Raw genomic sequence first — 12313 nt, 5'->3', positions numbered from 1 at the left:
ATTTTGTTTTATTTTTGCACCATTGTACCCTCGCGGGCTCGCTACGCTCGCACGCTTCGGGCACGGTGGCACGCTTCGCTCGCCACAGATTTATATTCCCCCTCCAGGTATACGTGGACCCAGGGCATGATGGGAAAATTACCAAAACTGCATGGGATCTAGACACTACCGATAAAATACCTACATGTGAAGGAGACTGTATTTCGGCGGCGGGCGGGCGGCCTCACTAAGGGCCTTATTTTGGTTCATTCTTTCTGACAAAATCCTTCTTAGATGGACAAAACCATGTGCACTGCAGGGGGTCAGATGTAACATGTGCAGAGAGAATTAGATTTGGGTGAGTAATTTTGTTTCTGTGCAGGGAAAATACTGACTGCTTTATTTTTACACTGCAATATAGATCTCACTTTGAAGTAAAACCCCACCCAAATCTAATTCTCTCTGCACAAGTTACATCTGCCCCACCTGCAGTGCACATGGTTTTGCCCATCTAAGAAGGATTTTGTCAGAAAGAATGAACCAAAATAAGGCCCTAAGATCGGCCTCCCGGGAATATTCCCGGTGGATATAATGGCCAATCCGCCCCTGCTACCAGCACACTGCAAGTGTATTGCTAATGCTTGTACCCATCCTTTTATCATCTCCAGCTCTACCTTTGAATTGTGTACCCAAAGGATTTATTGTGCTGTATACTTCCTTGTCTTACTTAATTTCGTTGCTTTATCTCACTGGCTGCCTTCTGTGTTTTTCTAGCCAAGAACTTGTGTCTTGAAGCAAACTTGTGTAATCTAGCATTACCTGGGATACAGTGCAGCGGTGATGTGAATCTGAACTGGATTCATTGGAATCCATAATATAAAACAATAATAGAATCAGAATCACTTTATCCATCTAGTCTTCTCTTTTTTTATCCTTTATGCAATCTCAACCTTTTTGATCCTTATGCTGGGTACACACTAGGGCCCTTATTCTGGTTCTCTCACAAAGGCAAATTCCTTCTCAAATGGACACAAAACCATGTGCACTGCAGAGGGGCAGATGTACTGTAACTTGTGCAGAGAGAATTGGATTTGGGTGGGGTTTTACTTCAAAGAGAGATCTATATTGCAGTGTAAAAATAACTAAACAGAACCAAAATAACTAAACAGAACCAAAATCTAAATCTCTCTGCACATGTTACGTCTGCCCCACCTGCAGTGCACATGGTTTTGTCCATTTGAGAAGAAATTTGCCTTTGCGAGTGAACCAAAATAAGGGTCTAGACCACATGATAACAATATGATGTCAGTCACAATTTCCCTGGAACTCCTGGACAATGAAACCGTGCCTACGCACTGAGTGATTTTACAATCAGTGGACACATCCAGGAGTATGCTGTCCTTGAAGATATCCTCAGATTGAGCTGTATGATCAGATGATAGAAAACTTTGCTAACGACACGTTGGAGCGTGCACTGCTAACGATATAGTGTGTACACCCTAAGCGATTTTAAGAATTGTCTATACTAACAGTCATTATCGGAAATATCATTTAAAATGTTGTCTAGTGTGTACCCAGCTTCCAGTTCTGTGTAAGGTTGTTCATATGCCTATCCCAAGCATGTTTATATTGCTCTACTGTCTTAGCCTCAACCACCTCTGATGGGAGGCCTTTCCATTTAATCACTACACTTTCTGTGAAGTAATGTTTTCTTAAACTTCCCCTGGACCTACTGATCAGAGTGGGGGGCATACAGTGAATGGTGTACAAGAATTTTAAAAATCGGCCCTTGGGAACCAGAGATATCTGACTTCAAAGCAGTGGTCCCCATCCAAGCCTATTAATTGCTATTCCCAGTCAGATATTTCAGGTTCTGTCTGACCTAGAGTTTTTCTGAGGGTATATTCCAAAATCTGGGACTTTCCCCCTTTGATGGACACTAGTAGCTTGTCTCTACTGTTCCCAGAACCAGAGATATCAGCCTTCAAGTAGCTGGTTACTGCTCCAGCTCCACACACCTGAAATCTGATTCCCTAGTCCCCAATATCTTTTGGTAGGTGGGATTTTCTAGTTTTTAATTCCATTAAAATCTAAGAAATCTATTTCTGGGAACTGGAGATATCTGCAGTCAAGCAAGCTGTCCTCCCACCAGAAAATTGTGAATAATAAGCCCACTCCACTATACACCCCTCCTCTGCATATTAAACATCCTCTACCACCCTGGAAGTTATGTATCAGGGCCCCTTCATTCAACCCAATGCCCCCTTCTGCCACCATCTGTGCAGTAAAGGGGTAATTAGTGGAAATTACGGATCCAGGCCCTACATGCTGGGCGGTTGATATAATACCATTGCAACAAGATTTTTAAGATATGACCTGAAGTGGCGCCCTGCAGCCTGAGTGTCTGTACTAATCCCTGGTTATCACCCTATAACCACAAAAGATACCAAACATACAAAAAGTGGGATGTTTCCAAATTTCCGGCGCAGTACTTGAGTACAGGTGAGTCTGAAAGTCCCCAGAAATCTTCACAATTTTCAATTAGTAGTTCTCAAAAGAAGAGAAGAAGAACGGGATCAGTTGTTATACTGATTCATATTATATAAATTGTTAATGAGGCTTATACACAGGATAGACAGATGGGCGTACCCCACTCACGGTAAGTATGGCAGTGTACAGGCACGTAGCGGTTTCTTTCGACCTGGTCCTCTGATCTTCCTTTTTTCTGTGATTTTTCTCCTTTGGATGTAGATGTCTCCACTCGGTAAGTTGTGTAAAATATGAAAATGAAAATTCCGGATTAGTGTATGGGTCAGTAGCGTAGTATAACACCCCGTGTGATCTGGAAAGAAGCTAGGTGGTCGTACCTTACTCACCCAAGGAAAGAGTAAGATACATATATAAAGGTATCTTTATTTGGTGTATCAATTAGATCCAAAATAATAGGTTGTGCGTACCGCACTTACGTAAAGAAAAGCTGGGTATATGCCCGTAGCGTGTTCTTGTATTCACTGTGTATCCACTGTCCTCATTAGAACCCCAAGGGAGTTTTTTCTCAATAGGGATGTGATGAAAATGGATAGAAAATTGGTATCAGTGTCCAAATATATAGTTGAAACAAAATCTATTTAGAATGACACCACATGTGGTTTTGAAGGAGAATAGTGATCGTACCTTACTCACCCAAGAACAGAGTAAGATACACATATAAAGGTATCTTTTAAGGTGAAGATTTGAAAAATCCAAGTTGTGATAAATAAATTGTGCGTACCGCACTTACGTGTTACAAAGCTGGATATGTGCACGTAGCGTGTTCTTGTATCCACTATGTGTCCATAGTTACCATTGGAGCCAGTTTTTTTCTCAGCATCAATTCAAAAGAAATGGTGATAGGACAGTATTAGTGTCTAATATATAGTGTTACTGTAGTAAACAGATAAGTGGAAACCGTAAAGTTTAAATAAGTGAAGGTACTGGATGGCGTACCGTGACTCACACTGTGATGAGTAGGAAAACACCCAAAAAGGTTTCTTTAACAGGAAGAGAAGAATTGCACCACCTTTCGTGAATATGTGGATAAGTGGAATTGTTAAATACCCAGAGTTTATGCAATAGATGAATGATGTGCGTACCAAAACTTACACATTTGTAAGTATAACACCTCCTATCGGGGTTTCTTTATAAAGATGGTAATTTTTCCAAAGAGTTGTTCTTAACCACGAGGGGATGATATTCTTAAAAAGTCTTTATTTATGCAGTAGAAAAAATATATAAAACATCCTCCATCCCAACAATGGAAGGGTGTGTACAAAGTCCCAAAAATTAGCAGCAAGAAGAACAGTCCAAAAAAAGCTTTAACCCAAAAAACTTTTTTAAAAAATTTAAAAAATTAAAAAAATACATACAATCAGTCCAAAAGGTATCCGAGATGGTGAAGGAAATGATGGCTGCTCACTCTCCACAGTACTTGTCGACGCGTTTCGGTGTCTGGGAACACCTTTTTCAAGACATGACTGTGGTGAGTGAGAGTCCATCTATTTATACCAAGAGCAGCCTATCACATCAAACAGGAAGTAAGGTTCACATTAGACTTCCTGTTTGTATAAATTCTTAAAAAACACAACAAATGGTAACTTTATATAAAATAATCCATTACATAAACATACATGAATGTATAAACACAGTGCGTTGTACAATATTCATCTTATAGCACATATTCATTTCATTCATAGGAACGGTTGCCATGACAACGCGTGTCACGTTTCCGGGATATGCCGTGGAGGCATGAATGAGAAAAATCTTTCATCCAGATGAAATGCTCTAAATAATGTCCGTTGGATGACAATGCATCCAGTGTTGATAATAAGAGCATAAACCCCATAATACGTGGTGAACCGCTGAACAGGCAGTATAACTTCCTGGTTTGACGGTGTATGAACCGCAAACTACGGAAGCCGCAATGGGGAAAAAAACTGAAAAAGGCAAAAGAGCTGAGAAAAAGAATACATCGCGTCAGCGACCCGCGGGCTTCCGGTTGCTGGACCGCATACTACGGAAGTCCAGCCTGGTCAGACGCCGTCGTATCCGGGAGTTGGACCGCATATTTGCGGAAGTGTAATGACACCGGACTCTTCGTGATGTTGTCATGGCAACACGTTTTTCTGCAACATATAACAGAAAGAAAGAGCTTTATATACATGAATTTGCAGTTAAGGAATCAGCAATAAGATATAGGTGGAATGACCGTATTAGCAGATCGCGAGCTGAAGTGGTATTTAAAGAAACCACTTCAGCTCGAAATCGCTATTTAAACCTTCGGGTAATAGGGTTCTACAGTTGTAAATTAAATTCATCTCTGATTTTGCTAAGGAGGAGGTATTATCATTAGAACGAATATTTTTGTTAACCACCTTCAATCCACAAAAAGACACAATCTCGGTCGGGGAACAGTTATGTACATTCTTAAAGTGTGCCGATAGTGCATGGCATTCCAGGCCTTTTTTGATGTTTCTAATGTGTTCCCCTAGCCTTATTTTTAAGGCCCTAGTAGTCCGACCGATATAATGTTTGTCACAACTGCATTTAATGGTATATACAACATTCTTTACATTGCATGTTATAAAATCTTTTATATCCATTTTGTAGCCATTTATCTCGTATTTAGTTATTTTATTATTCCCGTCACTTTTAATGTTCTTGCACCCAATGCAGCTACCACACCGGTAGAAGCCCTTTGAAGTGATCCTTGTCATAGGTGGTTTGTTGACATAATTGCTCTTAACTAAATTGGATCGAATATTGGGTGCCTTGCGGTAAATATGTTTAGGTATTTCAGGAATTATATTTTTTAACACAGGATCACACAAAAGAACTTTCCAGTGTTTTTTGAAGATTCTTTCGATTTTTTTGTGTTCTTCTGTGTAAGTTGAGATAAATGCTAATGCATAAGAATCATTATTCCTGTTCTTCTTGACTACATTCATGGAAGTGGTTTTCCTCTTTAATGGTTCTATTTCACCTTCCAGCTTTTTATTTTCGTAACCACATGCCACAAATTTGGATTTCATATCCATAGCTTGTTCTAAGAAAATTTTGTCATCTGAACAGTTACGCCTAAGGCGTTGAAATTGGCCTTTAGGTATGGAGCTAAGCCACTGATTATGGTGACAGCTAGAGGCAGGAATATAGGTACCTGAATCTGTAGGTTTTCTAAAGTTTTTGTGCTTTAGAATTCCCTCCTCAATATACACAGTGACACTCTTAACAACAATGCTCGCAACATAAAACTCACCTTTGAAATCGATGAAAAAAACATCAATTTCCTCGATATCACTGTGTATATTGAGGAGGGAATTCTAAAGCACAAAAACTTTAGAAAACCTACAGATTCAGGTACCTATATTCCTGCCTCTAGCTGTCACCATAATCAGTGGCTTAGCTCCATACCTAAAGGCCAATTTCAACGCCTTAGGCGTAACTGTTCAGATGACAAAATTTTCTTAGAACAAGCTATGGATATGAAATCCAAATTTGTGGCATGTGGTTACGAAAATAAAAAGCTGGAAGGTGAAATAGAACCATTAAAGAGGAAAACCACTTCCATGAATGTAGTCAAGAAGAACAGGAATAATGATTCTTATGCATTAGCATTTATCTCAACTTACACAGAAGAACACAAAAAAATCGAAAGAATCTTCAAAAAACACTGGAAAGTTCTTTTGTGTGATCCTGTGTTAAAAAATATAATTCCTGAAATACCTAAACATATTTACCGCAAGGCACCCAATATTCGATCCAATTTAGTTAAGAGCAATTATGTCAACAAACCACCTATGACAAGGATCACTTCAAAGGGCTTCTACCGGTGTGGTAGCTGCATTGGGTGCAAGAACATTAAAAGTGACGGGAATAATAAAATAACTAAATACGAGATAAATGGCTACAAAATGGATATAAAAGATTTTATAACATGCAATGTAAAGAATGTTGTATATACCATTAAATGCAGTTGTGACAAACATTATATCGGTCGGACTACTAGGGCCTTAAAAATAAGGCTAGGGGAACACATTAGAAACATCAAAAAAGGCCTGGAATGCCATGCACTATCGGCACACTTTAAGAATGTACATAACTGTTCCCCGACCGAGATTGTGTCTTTTTGTGGATTGAAGGTGGTTAACAAAAATATTCGTTCTAATGATAATACCTCCTCCTTAGCAAAATCAGAGATGAATTTAATTTACAACTGTAGAACCCTATTACCCGAAGGTTTAAATAGCGATTTCGAGCTGAAGTGGTTTCTTTAAATACCACTTCAGCTCGCGATCTGCTAATACGGTCATTCCACCTATATCTTATTGCTGATTCCTTAACTGCAAATTCATGTATATAAAGCTCTTTCTTTCTGTTATATGTTGCAGAAAAACGTGTTGCCATGACAACATCACGAAGAGTCCGGTGTCATTACACTTCCGCAAATATGCGGTCCAACTCCCGGATACGACGGCGTCTGACCAGGCTGGACTTCCGTAGTATGCGGTCCAGCAACCGGAAGCCCGCGGGTCGCTGACGCGATGTATTCTTTTTCTCAGCTCTTTTGCCTTTTTCAGTTTTTTTCCCCATTGCGGCTTCCGTAGTTTGCGGTTCATACACCGTCAAACCAGGAAGTTATACTGCCTGTTCAGCGGTTCACCACGTATTATGGGGTTTATACTCTTATTATCAACACTGGATGCATTGTCATCCAACGGACATTATTTAGAGCATTTCATCTGGATGAAAGATTTTTCTCATTCATGCCTCCACGGCATATCCCGGAAACGTGACACGCGTTGTCATGGCAACCGTTCCTATGAATGAAATGAATATGTGCTATAAGATGAATATTGTACAACGCACTGTGTTTATACATTCATGTATGTTTATGTAATGGATTATTTTATATAAAGTTACCATTTGTTGTGTTTTTTAAGAATTTATACAAACAGGAAGTCTAATGTGAACCTTACTTCCTGTTTGATGTGATAGGCTGCTCTTGGTATAAATAGATGGACTCTCACTCACCACAGTCATGTCTTGAAAAAGGTGTTCCCAGACACCGAAACGCGTCGACAAGTACTGTGGAGAGTGAGCAGCCATCATTTCCTTCACCATCTCGGATACCTTTTGGACTGATTGTATGTATTTTTTTAATTTTTTAAATTTTTTAAAAAAGTTTTTTGGGTTAAAGCTTTTTTTGGACTGTTCTTCTTGCTGCTAATTTTTGGGACTTTGTACACACCCTTCCATTGTTGGGATGGAGGATGTTTTATATATTTTTTCTACTGCATAAATAAAGACTTTTTAAGAATATCATCCCCTCGTGGTTAAGAACAACTCTTTGGAAAAATTACCATCTTTATAAAGAAACCCCGATAGGAGGTGTTATACTTACAAATGTGTAAGTTTTGGTACGCACATCATTCATCTATTGCATAAACTCTGGGTATTTAACAATTCCACTTATCCACATATTCACGAAAGGTGGTGCAATTCTTCTCTTCCTGTTAAAGAAACCTTTTTGGGTGTTTTCCTACTCATCACAGTGTGAGTCACGGTACGCCATCCAGTACCTTCACTTATTTAAACTTTACGGTTTCCACTTATCTGTTTACTACAGTAACACTATATATTAGACACTAATACTGTCCTATCACCATTTCTTTTGAATTGATGCTGAGAAAAAAACTGGCTCCAATGGTAACTATGGACACATAGTGGATACAAGAACACGCTACGTGCACATATCCAGCTTTGTAACACGTAAGTGCGGTACGCACAATTTATTTATCACAACTTGGATTTTTCAAATCTTCACCTTAAAAGATACCTTTATATGTGTATCTTACTCTGTTCTTGGGTGAGTAAGGTACGATCACTATTCTCCTTCAAAACCACATGTGGTGTCATTCTAAATAGATTTTGTTTCAACTATATATTTGGACACTGATACCAATTTTCTATCCATTTTCATCACATCCCTATTGAGAAAAAACTCCCTTGGGGTTCTAATGAGGACAGTGGATACACAGTGAATACAAGAACACGCTACGGGCATATACCCAGCTTTTCTTTACGTAAGTGCGGTACGCACAACCTATTATTTTGGATCTAATTGATACACCAAATAAAGATACCTTTATATATGTATCTTACTCTTTCCTTGGGTGAGTAAGGTACGACCACCTAGCTTCTTTCCAGATCACACGGGGTGTTATACTACGCTACTGACCCATACACTAATCCGGAATTTTCATTTTCATATTTTACACAACTTACCGAGTGGAGACATCTACATCCAAAGGAGAAAAATCACAGAAAAAAGGAAGATCAGAGGACCAGGTCGAAAGAAACCGCTACGTGCCTGTACACTGCCATACTTACCGTGAGTGGGGTACGCCCATCTGTCTATCCTGTGTATAAGCCTCATTAACAATTTATATAATATGAATCAGTATAACAACTGATCCCGTTCTTCTTCTCTTCTTTTGAGAACTACTAATTGAAAATTGTGAAGATTTCTGGGGACTTTCAGACTCACCTGTACTCAAGTACTGCGCCGGAAATTTGGAAACATCCCACTTTTTGTATGTTTGGTTGATATAATACCCCCTACTACCGCGGGATATCAAAGCTTCCCCCACCGCTGAAGGATCGGTAGGTGCCCCAATACATTGCTATGCCCAGGGGTCTACACTGCTGTTGATGCCCCTGTGTGTGTGTGTGTATGTATATATATATATATATATATATATATATATATAATTTTTTTTATTATTTATATACATTTGGTCTATCTATAATACTTTCACTGACCCAGCATATTTTGGGTCACCTAAGTGTCCATCTCCGTGCTTTGCTCCGCCCCTCTGGAAACCCCCTTCTGAAAATCCTGCGTTTGCCCCTGTGCTGGGGGACATACAGGGAATGGGGGCAGGCTGGGGGACGTACAGTGAAGGAGGGGCACGCTGAGGGACATTCAGTGAATGGGTGCAGGCTGGGGGACATACAGTGAATGGGGGCAGGCTGGGGGACATACAGTGAAGGAGGGGCAGGCTGGGGGACATACAGTGAAGGAGGGGCACGCTGGGGGACATACAGTGAAGTAGGGGCATGCTGGGGGACATACAGTGAATGGGGGCATGCTGGGGGACATACAGTGAATGGGGGCATGCTGGGGGACATACAGTGAATAGGGCAGAGTGGGGGTATACAGTAAATGGGGCAGAGTGGGGGACATACAGTGAATGGGGGCAGGCTAGGGGAAATACAGAGAAGGGGGGTCAAGCAGGGAATATACAGTGAAGAGGCACGCTGGGGGACATACAGTGAATGGGGGCAGAGTGGGGGACCGTTCTGATGTGATTAATGGTTCAAAGAATGTCAGGCTGAATGGTCGGCCCCCATACATTTTCACGTCACCATATCTGGCCCTCTTTGCAAAAAGTTTGGACACCCCTGCTGTATATGGTCAAACAAGCCAAAGTGATCCAGTCTTAAGGTGCCCACACACTAGAACGATTTTTTTGTCCGATTTCCGAGAAATCGGCCGATATATCGTCCGATGTTTACCGATAATCGGTCGAAAATCGGCCGGTTTTGGTCCGTTGCGCACTCCCGTGGATCTTTTGCTAAATATTCTGATCTTATGTGCTGCATGAAAGATCAGAAGTTTTAACAAAAGATCCATAGGAACGCACACGGGATCTAATAAGAAAAATATTTGGTGAAGATGTGCGCTTGCATGAAATCTTTTGTCTAGGACAGGCAAAAGATTTGAAGGCTAATTTATGCGCACATCTTATGATCGCAGATCTTCTAGTGTGTGAGCACCTTTAGCTCTATCCTAATCCCACAAGTGATGTTCATAATTACAGTTTATGAATATGTATTATAGTTTGCGAAGTGACAAACACAGCTATAAAAGTGTATGGACTGATGAAAAGGTGAGCATCTAGATTACTCTACATTTGGGAAACACAAGCACCAAAGTAGTTAAAAGGGCTTCTGCCCCAAAATGGGGACAGTTGGGAGATATCTCCCACTAATGCAGGGCCGGCGCCACCACTAGGCAGTGTTAGGCATTTGCCTAGGGCGCCGGCCACTGGGGGGGCGGTAGTTGGGAGCAGGGCAGGAGGGAGAGCTGGAGGTCTGGCTTAGCGGGCAGGAGGGAGGGCTCGCTGCGCTGTAGTTCAGTCCTGGTGCATGTTAACTGACATCTTCCCCCACCCGCACCGCGTACAGCCGCTCAGCCGGGCAGCGTCTGAGGGTGAGCCAAGTGCTCAGCGCTGCCCGGCTGAGCGGCTGTACATGGTGCGGGTGGAGGAAGATGTCAGTCACACTGCTCCGGGACTGAACTGCGAGGCCTCCCTCCTGCCCGCTAAGCCAGATCTCCAGCTCTCCCTCCCGCCAGATGAGCTAGACCCGGGTGAGTAATTATATATGCACTGGAGGGAACAGCATGGCGGCCGTATCCCTCCCCCCCCCCAGATCAGCGCGCCGGCCGTATTCCTCCCCACACCCCCACCTGTGAACAAAGAGTGGTTGTGAATGGTGCCGTATCAGATATGATACCGGTACTAAGTGGAGTGCCCCAGGGTTCTCTGGCTACAAGTTTTAATTACTAGGAGTACTGGGTACAGATTTTTGCATACCCGAAAATTGCTCTTTGTGATTAGGATGACGGGTAAAGGGCATACATCTTGTACCCTAGGTTTTAGTTGTGAACAAATATTTATTAACAAAAGAGGTGGGCACTAATTTATTGACTGTATCTCCCAGAACTGACCGCGTTGGTATTGTTCTCAATTATTAATTGCAACTTGCAAATGAATTACTTTTAATTAATTTAAATTTTTTTTGATATTTAATTTATAAATGAGGTGACCTTTGAAAAAAAAAAAACTTATCACACATAAAACTATAAATTATACTTACATTTGGCAATATACCTAACAATTTTTCATACATACTTAACAGAAATGACCACATTTGGATGTATAAAAATGGAATAACGTATTTGTTATATATTGCTAAATAACAATAACTTGTTAGTTTCTATTTAATCCAAACTGCAGCAGAGTCTATTGTACTGTATGTATGTTGTGACTCTGTCACCGTGTGACGTACTGTTTACATTAGAATACACCACGCCCAACCTAATTCTCCTCCAGTAACTGTCATCCCAGCTTGATTTCTTGATTGAGTTACTCACAGGCCACTCCTGTATTATAAGATACATAAATAGCAGCAACAAATCATTAACTAGCTACAGTGAGTTAACAAACTAACTCAAATACTGTACAACTTCCTTGTTTGAAACTTTTCTAGAGTGTACGGACCTGGGAAAAGGGGTTTTCTTTAAAGATGCATCATGCTGAAGATGAGATAAAAGAGCCTCACATTCATCCCCTGGGAACAGGTTAGTAACTTATATTTACTGATTAAAACAACACAAGATGTATTACAATATTGTAGACCTACAGTAACATGGTATAATGTGTCACTATAGATTGTAAGCTTGCAGCAGGGCCCTCCTACCTCCATGTCTATATGGTTTTTAACCAGTTTGTTGGATCACTGCCTACAATTGTAAAGCACTACGGAATTTGCTGCGCTATATAAGAAACTGTAAATAAATAAAACAAATGTATTTAGAGATGGGAGAGTTACTGCGCACAGACTTCTTGGTTCCCATTAGCTTCTGTCTTTTGTCTGAGCAAAATTTTTAGTAACATAAATATGAATTTAGCACAACAGATTTAATTAAATCTAGTGTGCTGCTATTTAAATA

Source organism: Crinia signifera, chromosome 19 (assembly GCF_055691185.1).
Source record: "Crinia signifera chromosome 19, ASM5569118v1, whole genome shotgun sequence".
In the NCBI taxonomy this organism is placed as follows: domain Eukaryota; kingdom Metazoa; phylum Chordata; class Amphibia; order Anura; family Myobatrachidae; genus Crinia; species Crinia signifera.
Note: the sequence above shows the minus strand (reverse complement) of the source record.